Source organism: Mandrillus leucophaeus, unplaced genomic scaffold, assembly GCF_000951045.1.
Source record: "Mandrillus leucophaeus isolate KB7577 unplaced genomic scaffold, Mleu.le_1.0 Scaffold985, whole genome shotgun sequence".
Taxonomy (NCBI): domain Eukaryota; kingdom Metazoa; phylum Chordata; class Mammalia; order Primates; family Cercopithecidae; genus Mandrillus; species Mandrillus leucophaeus.
The window spans coordinates 465,692-470,573 of record NW_012110752.1 but is presented as its reverse complement, the minus strand read 5'-3'; the positions used below and the strand labels follow the sequence as shown (position 1 = coordinate 470,573).

General features: G+C 43.7%; 1 protein-coding gene across 3 annotated transcripts in view; it reads right to left on the bottom strand.

The window, feature by feature from the left end:
• MARC2 (mitochondrial amidoxime reducing component 2) overlaps positions 1 to 4,882 on the bottom strand; it is a 65,599-nt gene that overhangs the window by 27,487 nt on the left and 33,230 nt on the right. For 2 of the 3 annotated variants that reach the window (XM_011971078.1, XM_011971077.1), the window contains exon 8: positions 2,547 to 2,916. The exons of the other annotated variant lie outside the window; for it this stretch is intronic. The gene's annotated coding sequence lies outside the window, so the exon portion shown is untranslated. Of the gene's footprint in view, positions 1 to 2,546; positions 2,917 to 4,882 lie in introns of those variants that run through there. 3 annotated transcript variants of the gene reach the window in all.

The following is a 4,882-nucleotide window of genomic DNA, read 5'->3' as shown; positions in this document are numbered from 1 at the left end:
GTGCCGGCGGCAAGGCCGGAGCGCGCTGGTAGCCCCGGGCAGCTGGGGGAAGGTGCGGCCTTTGGCCCTGAGCCCAAAGGGTGGGCAGTTCCCGAACCCTTCCGGGCCAATCAGAGCAGTGCGTCCTTCTGGGGGGCGGCGCGGGGAGTGGGAGGTGGCTGCTCAGCTTCCACTTGGTCTGCGCCCCATGGCTTCTGCAACCTTCCGTCGCCTGCAGCTCAGGGCGCCGTGCCCTCCCCCACGATCTCTGCAAGTGACCAGTTTATTTACTTACGTATTTATGGGGTTATTTGACCTAAAATAAACAATAGACAACATTTGCAGGACAAAGCGTGATTTTGAAATTAAAAATCAGACAGCGGGCAGCAGCTTCTCCTAGGAATAGTAGAGAGCGGGTCGGCCCTGCCTGGCCTGCGCAGTGTCCAGCTCTCTGCTGCGGCCGCCGTCCCCGCAGGCTGCCCAGGGTTTAGGGAGGTTCCAAAGAGTGGGGGTCTGGTGGAGGAGGATGCTACCAGGCCCTCTGCGCCAGCGAGACAAGGCCAGAGTTCTCCCAGCGGCAGTTCGGAGCGGCAATGGGCGTCTGAGAGCGCCTTCTACGCTCCCGGCGGGGAGCCTCAGCTGCAGCTGCATTGGCAAGGCCTTGGCTCAGAAGTTTAGCACTGCACAAGGTCCCCAGGCTGCTTCTGGCGGGAGGGAATGTCACCTGGTCCTGCAGGCACTCACCTCAGTCACTTGTCACTTCCAAATCAGGTTATATTCCAGTCAACAATATCAGCACACCCGAACAGCATGGTTTAGGAGTCAGGCTCCTGTTTGATGTACCAAGCTATCAAAGGAAAAAATTACTCAAACGCTTATTAAAATGGTAAGGAAGACTATTCACGGCTATTGTAACAGGGGCATCACAATAGGGGAAAGAGATTAGGCTCAGCTCTGTATTACAGCGAAGACTGCTGGGGGTTTATAGCCAAAGAGCAAAGTTCCTGGGGGTCAGTGAACGAAAAATCACTAAGAGGAGACATCAAGTGTAGAGGATTCTTGATAAACCCACTTAACAGGATTCTACTGAACTAGGCAAGGACTTACACACTGAGGGTGACAGATGAGGAATCTGAGCAGATATCAAGGATGGGAGAATACTCTGGAAACTGACTAAGCAGGATTCTTGCTAAACTGGGCTCTGCAGGGAGTAGGGTGGCAAGGTCAAGGCCTCATGAAGAAAAGGGCTCAGAGGAGACTGAAGTTTGGTCGAGAGCCTGTGTCATCCGCAGCTCAGCCATGGTCCCCTGAGCCACGAGTGTACATTTCAAGACTCAGCCAGAATTGTCCATGCAGGGCAAGGGTGCCTTGGATGAGAGAAGCGGGAGTTCGCCAAGAGAAAAGAACAACCCTCTCCTCCAGCTGGCAACTCACTGCAGAGCAGTTCCGTGCTCAGGGAGGCTCTGTCTTTACTGGCCTGAACACTTATCTGTCCTGCTTTTCTGCTCTCTTCTCTTCTCTTCCAACCCCAGGTCACACCCTGTCTGTAAAGGACACAGCTCAGCAGGACGTACCACTTGATCCTCCTCGGAAAGGCAACTCCGGGGCACCAAATATGTGTTTCTGTTTATCTCCCTCCTGAATTCCTCTTCGAAAATTTAAGAGGAAAAAATGGCTCCCCTATTTTAATGATTGACTTTAAAGTTCTGATTTTTCCATTTCATCACTTCCAGAATTTACCCAGGGCTACAGCTCGCTTACCACTTTTACCTCACGGGGTGCGGGGGATGGTGGTGAATTTCAGTCCCAGAGCCCAGCAAAGGAAAATGGAGGAGGAGGGAACAACGACTCCTCACTGACCACTAGGAAGGCCCCTTGCGGACACTGGCCATCCTGCCACAGACAGAACACCGGTGTGCCTGCAGCTCACAATGCCCTCGCCCCCTGCCAATGACAGAAGCCAGTGTTTGTGGAGTCAGATTGTGTCTCTGGAGGCAATCAGAAAGGGTAAGGAAAAATAAATTGCAGTGACTCAAATTCTAATATAAAGAGAGAAGCCCAGGAAGAAGACTCATAAATACCAAAGATAAAGCAGGATTGAGATTCACGTTTATTAGTTACAAAGAAACCATAAAATTGTAAGTAGGTGAATTCATCCATATACTATTTCAGTGAGTATTTTTGCTTAAGATCATACCAAAGTAGTTCATTTTTTTGTTACAAAAAAATTATTTGCATTGAAAAAAATACGTTCATGCTGTCTTCCTTGTGATCCTACCCTCAAAATTCCATCCTCTTTTAAATGTCATCCTCTTCTTTATCTTACTTGGAATTCCAGGTGGTGTATCTGGCAGTTACACACAAACAGATTACTTTTATATGGCTTAACAAAGGTGTAATAGAATATTAAAACTAAGTCTATAAGAGAATTTCCATACTCAAGTACAGCCCAGATTCCATAATGCTAGAGCACATGAGTGAAAAGTCAACAGGACTCAATGGCCACGTAAAGACCAATATTAGGCATTTGTGAGTGTGGTATCATGTGTCCTGCACATCAGGTAATCCTGATAGGTAATAAAAGGAACACATTTTAAAAACATTTTTGCAGCTTTTTAGTTGATTCATTACACTTGCTTTATTCATCAAAAAGTCAGGAAGTAAAAGCATAATAGCCATGATAACATTCAAAATAGCATTTTTGATGATGTTAATTATTTTTAAAGCCTTCAGTACCTAAAATTTATACATATACCTTCATATTCCCACCTCTAATACTTTCCTGGCATTAACCTGGAGCATACACAACTTTGAAAAGTCAAAAATTGAGATTGTTTTCCAGGGTAAAGATCGTTGAAGGCTGGATAATAAGGATTTGCTGAGGTATTGCTGCCGCTGTTGTTAAGATCTCAGTCAATCCCTCCTGGTTGCTGAAGCCTGAATAAATAATAAGAATCTCTGGTTATTTGGTTATTTATCCTACTGTTCATCAATAATTCAAACTCCCACAAAGCAGTCACTTATTGAGGTTATACATATAAATGTATGGTGCAGTGCTGTGCAGAAAGCATGGCCTATTAGCTGTAATTCACATCAGCTCCCAGACCATACATCAGCTGACCTAGCTGAGCCTTTGTTTCTCATTCATAAAATGCCTATTATCATATCTATCTCACAGAGATCCTCTCACAGATAAAGATTACACAAGGCCTTCTGGGGAGCAGAGACAATTGGAAATTGAGGCTGAGTAAACCACAGATGTTCGTTGCCTCCATCCACTGCAAAACAGGATCTGGTTAGATGAGTTTGTGACCAAGTGACATGGAAAACCCTCAGTTGTTAAGGTATCTCACAGCCACTGGGCTCCCTCAGATGCAGAGAACACATGAAAGCCCTTGGCTCACACATTGATCCAGGTCCAGTCAATCATGACTGGAACAGCAGGACACAGGATCAGTTTCACTCAAGCTAGATGGCTCAGGCTTGGGTCCACTCTCCCCACATGGGGCTTTTAGAAATGCCAGGCACTTAGGAGCTTCACAGTTTCCTCTCTAGTATTAATACTTATTATATTTCATCAAATCCAAGATATACCAATTGTAAAATGCACCATTATTTTATGCATCACTGATAATTTTATGCATCGCTGATATTTTTCAAAAGGCACCCTGAATGTTATAAGAAGCCGACTGGTATCAGAGATGTTAGAATAGGATCTCAGAACTGATGAAATATGGTAATGGTTATGCAAATACCTAGTCATAATAGTAGTCAATAGAGGTGTAGTTCCTTTTTGCCCACTTCAAGGGAAAAGCCTGTGTCATGTTTATATCCACTATGGAACCTAAGACTAGATCATGATGGAATGATGGCAATAAAAAACATAACTAATATTTACTGAGCACTTTATTTGTGTTGCAATGCTGAAACTTTATATGAATTAATACTCAAGATAACTTGTGTTGGTTGTTTTGGTAAGTGCTATTATTCCCACTTTGCAGATAAGGGTACTGAGACTTAAAGAGAAGTTAAACATCTCATTCAACTTAGGAAGATGCTTGGATTACCAACCCAAGTCTATCTAATGCTAGATCTAGACCTTCTAAGCCACTATGTTACCCTGTCCTTAAGGATGGTCAGGTTGTGGATGTCAGGACTGCAAGGGCAAGTAACACACGCGAGAAGCTCAGGCCAGAAACAGAGAGAAGGATGGTCAAGAGTTTTGGAGATGAGGTGACCTTAAGAACTGGGTCATGGATTTTATGAGAGAACTTGCTTAAAATCTCCAACTTGAGGTCTTCTGACCAACTTTCTCATTCCTTTAATTTGGGAGTTAGGCTTTTGCTTCCAGGAGTCAGGGCTGTATTGGACACGATGAAATCAATGTGAGAACATTATTGTCTAACTCATGATTCAGGACCCAGTCACCTTGATGCACTGATTTTTTTTTCAAACCTCAATTATACTTTAAAAACACATTTGATAAAAAGCATCCAATTTAATCATTTTCCCAAGTTGATGTTGAATAATGTAAACATTTCCCCTTCTGAGACAGAAAAAATAAATACAAAACTCTTGAGAATCAGTCACCTTCATTTCCCTATTCCTTAATGATGTTCTGTAATAAGCTGTGAACATATACCTGTCTTTCTACTGAGCCTCTTCCATCAGCATTTTACCATTAAATGGGAAATAAGGGTGGAGAAGGCTGAGGTAGGAGTACACAGATTACTGCAGGGAACAGAAATCAAGGGCATTGTCCAACTCCAAAGATCAGAATACAAAACTGCTTATTCTCTCAAGAATTAAAGCAGCATAACATTAAAAAAAAAAAAAAAAAAAAAAAAAAGAAAAAGCAGCAATGGCTCCAAGACAGTGTATTCAGAAGCAAAGCTGACCTTTT